This window comes from Balaenoptera musculus, chromosome 9, assembly GCF_009873245.2.
Source record: "Balaenoptera musculus isolate JJ_BM4_2016_0621 chromosome 9, mBalMus1.pri.v3, whole genome shotgun sequence".
NCBI classification, from domain to species: domain Eukaryota; kingdom Metazoa; phylum Chordata; class Mammalia; order Artiodactyla; family Balaenopteridae; genus Balaenoptera; species Balaenoptera musculus.
Window position 1 is genome coordinate 103282227 of NC_045793.1, and position 15683 is coordinate 103297909.

The 15683-nt window shown below is 37.8% G+C and overlaps 1 pseudogene; it reads left to right on the forward strand.

Annotated features, from left to right (window-relative positions):
• The window catches only part of LOC118900570, a 44789-nt pseudogene extending 37651 nt beyond the window's left edge, over positions 1 to 7138 (forward strand).
• The last annotated feature ends 8545 nt before the right edge of the window (positions 7139 to 15683 follow it).

Genomic DNA, 15683 nt, shown 5'->3' on the forward strand with positions numbered 1-15683 from the left:
ACTGAAATGTCTTGAGCAAAGTAACATACACTTCATATTTTGATAGAAATTACTATTTTCTTTTAAATGCTGAGCCAATTTTTGCTCTCATTAGTAGTGCTTAAGAGAGCTTGTCTCCACATGACTTTGCCAAACAGATCATTTTATATCATTTTATTCTTTACCCATTATTTTATAGATGCAAAGTATTATTTTATTTGTATGTTATTTTCTTGAATTACTAGTTGTAACCATTTTTTGTAAGTTAAGAGAATATTCTGGTTCTTTAATGAATTGACAGTCCATGCCTTTTGCCAATATTCTTATTGGTATATTTCTCTTTGTGTACAGCATTGTATCTATGAAGAATATTAATCTATTGTGAAATTACCTAATAAAATAAGTAAGTCTAGTAATCAGAGGTATTTCTACATTGGTGAGAGAGTGCAAATTACAAAATTTTCTGCAGTTTGATTTAATAATATGTAACAGAGTTTTAAACATATGCATTCTATGGTGACACTTGTAAATCTACTTAAATGAATGTATCCTAAATGTATTCAAAGATCCATGTAAAAAATACATGAAAGAGATATTCATGGAAGCTATAATTAGAAATAAGAGGTTAAGGGATTTATGCATAAATACTTCAGTTTTTTGTTACTACTTAAAATGTTATTTTATAAAATTTTTATATTCCAATTGTCCCTTGTTGATATATGGAAAAGCATATTAATCTCATATCTTTTTACTTGGTATGATTGATTATTATTTCTAGGAGATTTTATTTGATTCTTTGTGCTTTCCTGCCTAAACAATCATGCCATCTGCAATTAAGGACAGTTTTATTAATTTCTTTCAATCTATATATTAATTTGTTTTGTTATTTTGTCTTAATTGCACTAGATAGAACTTTCAGTTTGATATCGAATGAGAATGGAAAAAGAGGGCATTCTTGCCTTGTTCCCTATCGTATAAAGGAAGAGTTGATCTCTCACCACTAATTAAGCATGATATTAATTGTAGCTTTTTCATATATATTCTTTAGCGTGCTAAGGAACTTTCCTTCTGCTTCCATTTTTGAGATTTCTTTTACCATAATCAGTGTTGAATTTTGTCAACTGCTTTTTCTCCATTTATTGATATGATCTTATTGTTTTTTTTAAATCTGTTAATATGACAAAATACATAGATTGATTTATGAATGTATATGATCTATATATTGAAAACTAAAAACTCTGATTAAAGAAATCAAAAGGATCTACTGTAAATGGAGAGCTATTTCACATTCAGGGATTTGAAAACACACTGTTAATTTTTCTGAACTTGATCTATAGATTTAATATAATGCCAATAAAAAAACCAAGTTTTTTAATATATCTGTATCTATTTTGTGTGTGTGAAACCAGTTCTAAAATTTATACTGAAAGTCAAAGGACAGAATAGACAAAACAATACCAAAAAACCAAGTTGGAGGACTCAAACTGCCCAATTTCAAGATTTTGTACAAAGATGCTATAATCAAGACAGTGTAGTATTGGGAAAAGAACACATACATAGAGCAATAGAACTGTATAGAGAGCCAAGAATTCAACCTATACAAATATCGACACTAATTTTTAACAAAGGAGCAAGCCAATTCAATAGAGATATTGTATTTTTAACAAATAATTCCAGAACAACTAGGCATCTATATGCAAAAACTGAATCTAGACACAGACTTTACACCTTACACAACAAATAACTCAAAATGGACTATAGATTTAAATGTAAGATGCAAACCTATACAGTTTCTAGGAGAACACCTCTGCTGCCTTAAATTTGCTGAGGAGACTTGTACAAGCCCAAAGTGTGACTCATGAAAGGAAAAATAGGTAAGTTGGACTTTGCTAACATTGAAAACAAAACAAAACAAAGCAAAAAACAAAAAACAAAAACCTGCTGTGTGAAAGTCACTCTTAGGAGAATGAAAAGACCATCTACCATTTCATCTACATGTTTGTAAAGTACATGTATGATAAAAGATCTGTACCCAAAATATGCACAATGAAGAACATTAAAGACTCAAGAATTCAAAAATAAGAAAATGAATAATTTAAAATAGACAAAATTTATATAGACATTTCACCAAATAAAATATACAGGAAGCAAATAACCATATGGGAAGATGATCTACACCATTTTTATGAGGGACATGCAATTAAAATAAAAGTGAGTTTTCATTACATAACTATTAAAATGGCTAAAATTCAAACTGACACTACCAAACACTGACGAGTTTGCAGAACCATAGGAATTCTCATTTAATATTGGTGTTCATGCAAAGTGATTTAGTCATTTAGGTTTGACAGTTGTTTTCAAAACTGAATACACATTTTCCATAAGATCCAACACAGGAGCTCCTTCATATTTCACTAACTGATTTGATAGTTTCTGCTGCTCAAAGACCTGCACACAGATGTTTATGGTAGCTTTACTGATAGTTGTCAAAAACTGGAAGCAACCTGGATACTGGATACTTTTCAATAGGTGAATAGATAAACAAATTGTGGTGCATGAGTAAAAGGGAATACTATTCAACGATTAAAAAGAATGAGCTGTCAAGCCGTGCAAAATTGTGAGTGAATCTTAAATGCATATTGCCAAATAAAAGAAGCCATGCTAGAAAAGTCATATACTATATGATTCCATTTATATGACATTCTGGAAAAGGGAAAACAGTAAAAAGATCAATAGTGCCAGCGTTTGCCAAGGTGAATAGGTGAAGCACAGGGAATTTTTTAGGGTGGTGAAACTATTCTGTGTGACACTCTAATGGTGGATATATGACACTATACATTTATCAAGCCCCATAGAACCTTCCATCAGAATGAATAAATCTGAAGGTATGAATTTTCTAAAAAATTATTTAGGAGATTGGGCAAGCCTAGGATGAATGCAGACTGTGACAAAGACTATAGCTGCATTATAAATACCTGGAATAACCTCATTGGAGGGAATAGGAGGAAACATTTCTGACCTAAGGAATTCTGGAAATTGGTAGAGAATGTAAGCCTTATAACAAAAGGAACTGTACATAGTCTCTATTCTGGTAGATAAAATTGTTTCCCAAGGGGGTGTGGATTAATGCTTCTAACAGGAGTGTACTGGAATCAAACCACTAAGTAAATGATGACAGTTCTTGGGAACCAAGTTTCTCACTGTTGGAGTGAAAGATTACAGAGAGAAGTGTAAAATAATCAATGAGCTAATAGATAAGAGTTGGAGACATCAGGATGAACTTATGTTTAGCTTAATATGGATAAAGACAGATCCATGCAGAAATACTTACAGATATGTGTATATACATGGGTTAGTATGACTACAAATATGTTCTTGTATTGTCAGCTGGAAGAGCCTACAAACAATAACACCCCAGTGACAGCAAGCACCCCAGCACCCAGAGATTGGTGTCCAAATACCATTCTTCAGTGAAAAGAACCAGGGCTCCTTGGAGAAATGGCTGATTCTCAGGATGGAGCATGGTATACACATGATGAGCCTGGAGCATTGCACAGTGCCAAAAACAAGGAAGTTTGCAAAACTAGCAAATAGTGCAAAACACAGCGCTAGGGAATGACACAGGGACCCAGGAGCCATATGAAAAAGTTTGCAATGATGAAAGGTTGAATAGTTTGAGCAACAAATAAATAATGTAATACTAGATTACAATACTAAGTATAAATAAAAATCCATGGACCCATACTGATATAAATAAATGTTGTAGTAAATTAATAAATGGGGGATAAGTGACAAATCTCTCATGCAGAAGAATGACACATAATTTATGCAGATTACTCTCCCCTCAAGAAGTAGAGCATTACTCCCCAACCTTAACTGTGTACTGGGTATAGTGAAGACTTTCTAAAGAGCAGTCACCTTACAGTGGAGACATCTGACACTATCTCAGCCAGATGATCAAGGTCAAGGTCAACAGTGATAAGACATATTGATAGTATGTAACCTTGATATGATCTAATGTGATGGTTCTTTACCTCTGTGGTCTTCCTGTCAAAACTCACAATCCCAGTCTAATCATGGGAAAAATATCAGATAAAGCCCAGTTGAGGGACATTCATAACATGTATATTTTCTCAGTTTGTAAGCCATTTCTCAGTCACAGTTTACAAATTTACCTTAAAATGTCACCAACATTCAACATGGTTCTGCAAAGTATGACAAGCCTACAGATCTCACCCCAAGCAACTCACCCAGTGAATTTGACAAAACCCTGGTTATGATCCTGTTCAGTTAATCAAACCCTTGGATGTTGTGCTGATGTCAAGTTGCTGTAATGGTTTCTCAATGTTTCCCTTCAGTTTCTGCACATATCTCAATATGGAGCAGTTAACGCTCGAAGGGACACTGTTCAAGTGGGGACATCACTGTAGCCACTGTAGCCATCACTGAAGGCCACCTACAGCTCAGCTGGGCATCTGGTTCTACTGCCAGGAACCCTTTACCCACTACTGTCCATGGCAGTGGCACGCCTCTCTGTCCTCATGTGATAGAGGTGATCCCAGAATATGCTTTCATCTCTATATCCCTTGATTTGAATTGAAATCTCACATTCCTTTGTATCTGATTGGCAGAACCCTGCATGTATCCCAGCAACAAAGAGTCTGAGAACTTAGTTCTTGAATTCTCCTAGAGGGAAGTCAGGACTCATATCATCAGGAAACTCTACAAACACAGGGATGATTTTCAATAGAGAACAACTGTGTAGCCAAAAATGGAGCATGGATCTACTGCGGAGGTTATAAAAGGAATCCAGGGGGAAAAAAGGATGGCATGTTAACTTAGGGAGGTGGGGTTTAAATGGAGAGGAGTAGCATAGATACATAACAAAACAATGGAGACAGTATGAAAAGATAAAAAGGGAGAGATTTGATGTGGGGTAAGAAGAGTCCAGGGAACATCAAAGAAAATGCCTCTTCCTTGGCGTGTCCACCTACATGCATTACGGCGCCATCCACACAGAGAGGGAGCTGAGGATGGGTGGGGGGTAGTGCTTTTGTTGTACTTTGTATGGTGGGAGAAGCCATGGAGAAGGCTGGCTTCAATTGGCGGCATACTAATATAATTGAACTAAGGAAGCCTATGTTCCAGTTAAAAGTCTGGCTCTAACTGTCACCTTGGCACTGGATTAGTAACAACTTTTTTTTTCCATTAGGGACAAGTTTCTGTCTTCTCGGCAGCCCCTCTGGAACGTCCTTCAGAGCACAAGTTGGTATTGTCCACTGCTGTGGAGGTGCCCAGCACAGTGTAGACGCCCCACAAGGTCATGTTAAATAAATTATTTTCTACCTGCCTCCTGCCACACATCCCAACTTAGACATCATTTAAACTCAAACTTTTCAAAAACTTTCCCTTGAATCCATGTTTCATTGCGACGGTATGAAGAATAGGTATTTTATTCATCTAAATCGTGCCCAACGGGAAAGGTTCTTTTATCACCATAGATGTTTAGTAGACTAACAGTTTCTAGAAACCTAAAGTGAAATAAGTATTTACCTTTGGTCTAATCTCATCACTACAAAAAGCTAATTTAGAGATTGTTCACCTCAAAAGTCATCTCCATCAACAGAATGGAGCGGGGGTGGGAGACCAAAGGCATGCAAGTGTGGGTTGATGCTTTTTCTTCCATTTGGCCACCCCAGTCATGCAAACTAAAGGTAGGTGTATTGAAATGGTGTGGAAACATACATTCGTTTACATTTTCCAAACAAATGACCTCCTGTAGGTAACTTAGATAGCCACATTTTTCACTCTCACCTTTTGGTTTTCTCTCAGGCCAGCCCAATCACCGTTTAGACAATTAATCAGAACAGGCTATGCCTAATCGTTTTCATTGCAAGACTGCCAGATATGATCTCTGCCCAAATCTTTTCTCTGGTTTGATGAGTTGCCTTTTAAAAAAGGACAAGTCTTGGGCTTCCCTGGTGGCGCAGTGGTTGAGAATCCGCCTGCCAATGCAGGGGACACGAGTTCGAGCCCTGCTCTGGGAAGACCCCACGTGTCGCGGAGCAACTAGGCCCGTGAGCCACAACTACTGAGCCTGCGCGTCTGGAGCCTGTGCTCTGCAACAAGAGAGGCCGCGACAGTGAAAGGCCTGCGCACCGCGATGAAGAGTGGCCCCCGCTTGCCGCAACTAGAGAAAGCCCTCGCACAGAAACGAAGACCCAATACAGCAAAAATAAACAAATAAACTTGAAAAAAGGCCACAAGCAAAATTAAAAAAAAAAAAAAATTTTGTATGTAAAACCTGCTGGAGTCTTGAGTTTTTACCAAGTCAGGGGAAGAGGGGACAGTGAGGCAAAAGCCCGGCTTCTAAACAGGGAAAGGAAGAGCTTTTGCAAAAAGTAGAAAGCTTTGCCCTCTTCAAGGTGGTGGCAGGTTTATGCTCTTACCAGGTTTCCCAGGGTTGAGCAGAGGCTACATCCTGCCTTCCAGGAGCTCCAGAAAAGTAAACATGAAAAATGTTATGTCACCCTTTCTCCAAACAGCACAAATCAGAGTGAAATTTGTTGCTATATTTAATTCTAGGATCATTTACCTATCTGCCCTTCTTTTAGTAAATTTCAGGCTTTGATTTGTTGTTTTTTTCTGGGGTGGTGAGAGGAAGCATTTGCCTCTTTTCCTCCCAGGCTTTCAATGAAAACTCTAAAAATAAAGCGGCCTTAATTAAGTTGCAGATGTAATCATCAGAGTTTGATTCAATAAAAATGACATGTGTTGGCATTATGTAGAGTCCCTCTGAACCTTGTATGGAGAGGGAAGTGCCCCCTTGCCACCTGCCCTGCAGGTCTGGGAGTGAAGGCCACAGGAGGGTGGGCGTGACCATGTGCAGAGGCTCCCCCTAGATTAGGGTTCTTATTTCCAGAAGTGAGGGAGAAAACATGCAGTCCAGTGCTATATCTCACTGTTCGAGATGCTTCCACAAAACCTCTGCAGCTTGTATGAAAATGTGCAACTTCCCAAGGCGACTGCCATGCTGCTGGTCCCTGAGAGGCCACCCATGTCCAAGGTCCAGACCTTCCAGGAGTCACTCAAGGGGCCCGACCCCCTTTGCAGCATGAGCAGTCATGTTCACGGCTCCAGATCCCGAGATGCAATTTGAGACACACATAATGTGTAATGAAACAGGTTGTTGATGGAAGTGAGTAATAAAAACACCAGCAAGCGCATCGCCTTAGGCTACCAACAAATAAAACTTCGGAAAGAGGCAATAAGAGATCAGGGTGGTGAATGTTCATTTTGCATCCGCTGCAAGTTGAGATGGGTGATCTGTCTCATATCCCACTATTTGGTTAAACGTCATCTGCTCTCACATATTTTTAAAGTGAAATGTACTTGTTGTAAGGGTCTCTTGACTTGCCTCTAGAATGAGAAGCCCATCAGCTTGTAGGAGGATTGGAATAGTAACACCAGGCATTGTAAGGAATTAAAATGACTGTAGATACTGGTTATGTCACTATTCACAAAATGTGTACAATAAGACCCATGTGGTCTTATGTTTGAAATATTAAAAGAGAAAAGAAGATACAATGCTTGTTATACAAACCATGAAAAATAGAGTGTGAGAGGGCCTGAAATTGGAGACTCCACGAGCTTGTAAGAGGGGGTTTATGATAAAGAAAAACACTCCTTTTGTAATCTGGATCAGTCAGTTTTTATTTTTATTTATTTATTTATTTATGTTTTGGCTGTGTTGGGTCTTCGCTGTTGCGCATGGGCTTTCTCTAGTTGTGGCGAAGGGGGGCTATCTTCGTTGCGGTGCGTGGGCTTCTCATTGTGGTGGCTTCCCTTGTTGCAGAGCACAGGCTCTAGGTTCATGAGCTTCAGTACTTGCAACACATGAGCTCAGTAGTTGCGGCGTGTGGGCTCTAGGGCACATGGGTTTCAGCCATGCGTGCTCTAGTGGTACGCAGGCTCAGTCTTTGTGGCTCGTGGGCTTAGTTGCTCCACAGCATGTGGGATCTTCCCAGACCAGAGCTCAGACCTGTGTCCCCTGCATTGACAGGTAGATTCTTAACCACTGCGCCACTAGGGAATTCCCCAGATCAGTCAGTTTTTAAAGTTGGTAATCATGAATAGCTAAAAAATATATATTTATCTATATTTAAATACATTGTTAAGTAAAATTTACATAATGGTCAGAGTGAAATTTATATTTGATATTTCTATATATTTGGTACCTACATTCCCCAATTTCTCTATTGTGTGTTGATCTTGTCACATCTGTCCTCATGTCTGGGTCAATGCCAAGGGAAGCACAGGAAAAGGTAGAGAAGAGATTTTAACACGATTGGAATCCAGACTCTAGGACAGAGAGTCACAACACCAGGGGTTTATTTTGCAGGGGATAGGACGGGCTGAGCCTTTTCAAGTGTAGGATTGCTCTCTTCAAGTGCAGGACAGCGGAAAGGGATGGGAGTGATTTGGGGTGAATCCGATGAACAGGAAGAGAAGAGAGTTGTGGAGGGGTTTGCTCTTCTATCGTTCTCAAGCAATAATCATGGACCATTCTTTACTTTGCCAGCCATGCTTCCAGATTCTGGGCATAAGAAGGTAAAGAAAAAAGAAAAAAGTTCCTACCATCACAGAGCTGACCTTGGGGAGAACAAAAGGGAAATGAAATGGATGGGCTGCCAGACCGACAGCAGCAGAACCCCCTGTAGCCTAAAGACTTTCTGTCCCAGCTCAAAAGCCGATGGCCATTTCTGACAATCTTTTAGAGTTTTGGTTAATAAGTATTGATGCAGATGCTTACGCAGCATAAAGATTTATGTCCACTGTATCATCAAGTGTCTAAAGTGTTACGGATCTCAACACACTTTACTTTTTCTGTATGTTGCTTTTTGCCTTGGGTTTCACTGTAATATTAATCTTTCTTCACCTTCTCATTTCTTCTGCATTTCCCTGATTTGCTGTGCCTGCCTCGTTTATTTACTTTATTTTACATATGGCTCTTTTTAAAAAAAAATTACATGTGGCTTTTGCAGCTAGTATATAGTGGTATTTTAAAATTTGTTAATGCCGTCTCTTTTTCCTATCACCATCATGTATATTTTATTTTTGTGCTTTTCTCTGTTGTTCGGTTTCATATTTTCACTTTGTGAACCCTGTAGGCATAGTGTGTGTGTGTGTGTGTGTGTGTGTATTTTCATACGCGTGTATGTAATATCGGGCACAAGTTTATTGTCTAATTGTTAACAAAGAATTAAAGAACATCTCTAGACTCTATTATCCTGTAGTAAAGCAAATAAACAGCAACAAAAAAGACAACATTCATATAGTTTTCCACTGGCCAGTCTCTCTTAGCTCAAATTTTAATTGTTTATCTTGAGAGTTTAGACACTATAAGTATTAAACTTTTGTGTTTTTATAGTGTAACTCCACAAGTAAGAGAAATTGTTTAAGTTACTACATGAATCACCAAGAAGAATTTAGTCTACCTGCAAACTTCTGGGATGATGAAGGGGTGGGAAAGGGCAGGGAATATTGACATCAACATTATTTTGATGTCAGATAGGGGCTGATTCAAGAGGCTGGAGGGCTGGTGGAAATCTCAATGGTGTGTGTTTTCTGTAATTTGATTAGGGGCAGAATAAAGTAAATGTGCTCAAATATTACTTCTGCTTAACACATTCATATTTTGTTTCCCCTTTTATGTTTTAGGATCTTTTCTTAAGCCCCCGTTGGATTTGTTTATTCATTCATTTCTGTTTAATCACCTTTGACAGACAGAAGGTCGTTTCCCATGAATAGACTGAGGACCTCTGCCTGATTGCTGTCGGATGCTCTCACTTCGAAGGCCGGTGGCTGTAATTTTCTTGGTTCCTTCCTCATCCAGGCAACCTGGATAGAGAAAATAATGTGGGTAGTCATGACAGGACAATTTCATCTTCCCCAGCCTTCCTGTCTGTGGTTGAAATGGCTGCTTTAGAGGTTAAACAGTTTTGTTTTGTTTTTTTCTTTAATTCAGCATTGGCTTTGCTCATCATCCATGGAAAGAGGATAGCATGATTATGTCTGGTCTCCATCGATACATCCCTGCATACTATAGAAAAAGTCTGTTACATCCAGGACTAGCTCTGCCATATCTGGGCTGTAATCTCTTCATGGTTTTCTGGGTAACATCAACAACTTCCCAGAGCCACTGCTCTAAACTGGTAGAGACTGCAAAAGCTAAAGGAATTTGCATTTTTTTCTGAGTATCTTACTCAACTCCTCAGCCCCTCAAGTTACAAAGTCTGCGATGTCTGCATTCCACCAAACTATGTCTTCTTAGCCAGTGGACAAGGAGTTTCTGCAAGTAAGACCAAAGTATTCTTCTGAAATTTCTAAATACATTCCTCATCACACCTAAGTGAGCAGTAATTGCTGACCATTATTTTCATTTTCATCTCATCAGCTTTTCTCAGATGCCTCTCTCAGAAATCTTCCCTATTTCTTGCCCATGACTACACTATTCTCTAGTTTGAAGTTTAAGGTTGTATCTGGAATCTGAGCTGGATGGGGGAAGCAAAAGACAATGGGCCTCGGCTCATGCTGTCATGGTAACCAGAATGGACTGTGAAATGGGAGTTCGAGTACTAAGGATAGCAGTTTATCCTAGGAGCCAGTATTTATTAAAAAGTAACAGATTCTGCAAGGAAAATCTCATATTTTAAAAAAACAGAATAGTATTAGTGGAATATACAGATGCTGCCAAATACATAGATTATTTTTACTTTTGGCAAATAATCTTTCAGTTTTGTTAGAGATAGATAACTCAGGTAGAGAGATGTAAGCTTAAAATCAATATTACTAATTATATGACTAATAGCAACTAGTGAGAAAAAGTTTGTGTGCTTTGGGATTCTATCCTTGGTTTATACTGCTAGGATATATTTATTTTTATTTGCATAAGGGTGAAATGGCCAAAAACAATTGGAGTTGATAACAATTGGAGACTGATCCTGTTATGATGGATTGTGTAGGATTTTAAATTAGATAAATAATTTGAAGGAAAGGGCAATATCGTACAAATTATATTTAACAACAATAAACACAAATAATCACCTTTGGCTTCAGGGGAAAATATCACAGTAATGAAGAAAACATCATTCACTCCTTAATCTCAGAAAAAAAATTTCTTCTCCAATGTGTCAGAAACTATATAAGGTGCTAGGAATACATACATTGTGTTTGTGCCCTGAAGGGTTTCACAATTAGTGAAAGGGATGGAATTATATGAAATGCCAGACACTACAGTGAAATGTGTGATGCTAGATATTTCTACAGGGTGAATTAAGAGAGAGTAGAATGGGGGAATTAACTGTTTCAGGGAGGGGGCAGTCAGAGAAAGGAGTCTATTTTGGATCATAGTTTTATGACTGGATGCCATCTAAATTTCCTCCCAGCTCTGATATTTATGATTCTACTAATGGAAACAGCTAGGGACTCACATTGATAAGACTGTTTGTATTAAGTGTTTATTAAGGATATTTACAATTACTGATCATGGTTGAGCATTGGATATTCATATTAAATGTATGAGCGCGTCTATCATCATATATATATATCAGACCTTTATTTTGAACTCTGGGCTCATAAATCCAACTACATACTTGCCATATCTACTTAGTTGTCTCCAAATGTTTCAGGATACCATGAATTTCTGTTACTATTTTCTTTAAAGTAGTATTTAATTTCCAGGTCTAGCCTAGATTCTATTAAAGGGGATTGATAATGGTAATGATGATCATGGTGATAATGATGGTGATAGTGGTAGTAATGATGATGATTATGATTCCATTTTTCTTTTTAAATACGTACAGTCTAAGAGAAACAGTTTTTTTTTTTAATAAATAAATTGGAATCAGAGCAGTTAAGTAACTTTTCCAAGATCGTACAGCTAGAAAGTTACAGAGAAAGGCTTTGAACTCAAATCCATATGATTTTGCAGTTATTCGGAGGTTACTCTCTCATTAAATAAGTGACTACCATTTCTTTACCAATTACAAATTTATCCTCCTACAGTTTACCCTTCCAATAGCTAAGGTTTATTGAGACATTCAATCATCAAATTGCCCTGTTTTTCTGACAGGATGATTCTAGAGCAAATTCCCACTTTCTTAGGCTCTTCCCCAACCAAAGCCTAATGGTGACCTGTGATGTACGATATCTCTCACTGCAACAAATATCAAACCCAGTTGTTCAACTACAGATGTATTTCTGGTAGTCTTTGTCTAGAGAACATCTACATGCTCTAGAAATGCTATGGCCAGTGTCAAGTAGAAGATGATCATCCCTTTTCTTATTTTGAATACTACCTTCCAATTATATTAGTCTATGAGGATTACAGAATTAAGTCCCCCATCTTTGTGTGAGGGAGTCTTATCCCAATAACCTGGGACAGTATCATGGGCTCACAATTCCTCTTCACACTTCCTTGTGAGCCTGTATAAAGAGGAAAAGTTAATTTATTTTAACCACTGAAATGGAATTATGAATGTGGCTGCCATCAACCCCTTAACATAGTTTATAACACATAATGTTCATCTTGTCAGATCTGTCTCATTGTATCTGTATGTCAAGATTATTTGTTTCTGAAATTGTCATCTTAAACTTTAGTGATGGCCTTTAATCTGATCATTATGGCCCTGGAATTTAATTAAAGTACTGACTTCAACAGAGCAAAAAACAGAGCCCTGTAGCACTCTTCAGAGACTACCTTCTACCTCAGAGATTCTCATTTTAGGCAAGAGAAAGTGAACTAACTTGGTCAAACACATTGCTAATGTAAACCTATAACCTGATAATGCTCTTTAAAAGAGATTTCATTTATATCTGGAGATGTGTCTTAAGTGTATTAAGTCTTTTGGATTTGTCATGAGATTAAAAAATTATCAGAAGAAATAGAAGTACTCACATGGAAACAGGGAATAATGAGGATAATATCAAATCAGCACTTAAGAAGAATGACAGTAAACATCAGGAAATAGAGACCATAAAATCTGACAAGAACATAGCTTCTCAGAAGCCAACATTCAGTCTTAGACCATCCATTCCCTACACCAGTTACCTGAGGGAAGTTAAAGAACTGAAGGCACAGCCAGGGAAGGACACGCTTTTTAATATGAGTTAAGATATTTGCTTCAAGCTTTGGAAGAACTCCCAGCTCAATTATACTTAAGTGGAGAAATGCATCCCCACCACCACCTCCTGTTTCATAAACTAAAATTCACTGACGATGTCTTCTTTCCTCTTTCTCTTTGATTTCAGATTGTTTAGTATATAAGGACGAGGGCAAGAAAAAGCAGAGCAAAGAACAATAAAATGTTGAGAGCACTTTTGTACCAGCTGGAGGAACAGGGAATTTGAATGATGATGACTCCGTTTAATTGTTTTCGTCTAGATTCTCTACATCCTAACTTCTACTAACCAGAGCCCTGGGCCTGAGTGGGGAATCTAGAGATTGGGAGCTGATTTTCCAAAAGTAGCCAAGAGGGAGGAAAAGATATACACATTCTAGAATTTAGTTTGAATCATAAACACCAGAAGCTACAAATTGGTATTTGTGTTAATTGACATTTGGATTCTGTGTGATGTTTCTCACAGCCCCCAGTATACAGTGAATCATTACCCTTATCCTAGATAGGATTAGTGGGTGATGAACTTGCATGGACCTAGCACAGTGCTCGGCAGATTGTATTTTGTTGTGTCAGTAAACAAATATAAATGAAATTTTATTTTGTTAAATTAAATATAATAGCCTAGAGGGTATGTTAATAAAGATAAGCTAAGTCTTGTGACAAATCTCCAGTTCTCAATAAGGGAATACAATTTTGTTTTTCATTAAAGATATATACTTATTTAGATTGGTCAGCAGGCTCAGGTCCACACAGTTATTCGGGGACTGAATCTATTGGAGATTCTATCCCCTTTATCTAGCCAAGAGCCCCTCCGGCCCCCCATGGGTGTAAAGGAGAACAGTGAGAAGGCACACCCGCCCCCACAGCCTGAGCCTCTTAACCCACATCTGGCATCCACTCTCACTCCATTGGTGAGTTCTAGTCACATGACTCAATCTAAGTGCAGGGGAATCTGGGTAATGTAGTTCAGCTGTGTGCCTGGGAAGAAGAGGTGGACCTGTTGAGCATCTATCTAGCCAGTCATTGCTGTAGAGCATACGCTCCAGAAACCTTATAAAACCTTTCCTTACAGTGTTTGCAGAGCTGCATGTACACCTGTTCTTGCTAGACCCTTTGTAAGATCACTCACGATGGTAGTGATTAACTGATGCATACTTCTCAATATTTATTAACTTCAGTTTGGTGTGTAGATTCCAAAGGGACACAATGAATAAATAAACAAGTTACGGGTGCCTCCAGTCACAGCCCAGTGAGTCATAGCTGTCTTGTTCATCAGTCATGTGGTAAATATTGTTGTCAGGTGCCCTCACGGATGGGCCTAAGCACCTCATCCGAATGCACCACAAATTTGGCCCTAATATTTAGTAGCCAATAAAAAGAGAGAAAGAAAATAAAATACTAAGAAGAAAATTATTATTTAAGGAAAAGTCTTACTATTCTTCAGACGTATACCAGAAGCAAATGTTCTTGTAGCATTCTCTAAAATTAAAACATCTCATCTTATATAAAAGTTGCCTGTCTACACCCTTCTCAGTGTCTTACATCTGTCAATCTATTTAATTTCCACACAATCTTATGAAGTTCCAAAATAATACCTAATTTACCTATGAAGAAATGGAGACTGAGATGAAATAATTTGCCCAAGATTTTAGTTATAAGGGAGATCAGATTTGAATTCTAGGCAAATTTGATTGAGTCTGTACTTTTAATCATTCTATTAAACATCCTCTCTCTACACTTTATTGAAAAGCATTCTAAAAATATTCAATAAACCTAATATATTTGGTCTTTGCACATATAAATCTTGCCCAACTCTTGTTTGTTTTACTAGCTTTCTTACAACTTCGGACTGTTAGCGTCTATCACAGAATAGCGTCTATTCTGTTTCACAAGCCAGAGTGTCAGTTCTCTCTTTTTTTGTCCTGTTACTTACCCAGCTCCAGTACAGGATGGGAAACTCGGGTAACTGGAGGTAATTAATACCGATGCCCTGTCATGATTCTGATCATGGGCTTTGGAATTTGCAAGTTTTATGATCGATCGAATCTAAATGCATCCTGTATTAGAGGTTATAAGTTTGACAAGGTAGACAAATAACCTATGCCTCAATTTCTGCATATTGGGAAAAACAGTAACTGATTTGTGGGACTTTTGTTTGGATACAAGGAAGTAATCAATATAAAGCCCGAAGAATACTCATAGCACTTTATAAATATATCCACATTATGAGATACTGTGGAGAATTATGTTGTCTCAACCATTTATAACATAGTTACAGTGAATGAATCATCACTGGGGAACAAGCACCTATAAACCTCTTTTTATTTCTTTTGATATTTTCCTAAATTTACCTCATTTATTGGCATGCCAGGATGTGTGTGTCATATGCTCGTGGATAAAGGGTCCAATAAGAAATCTAACAGGTAAACAGCCTTGTCTCAAAAAGATGCAGGTGCAGTGACTGGGCAAGAGGAGAACAGTATAATTTCATAGACTAGGATCCAGGTGCTATAGCAGAGGCTG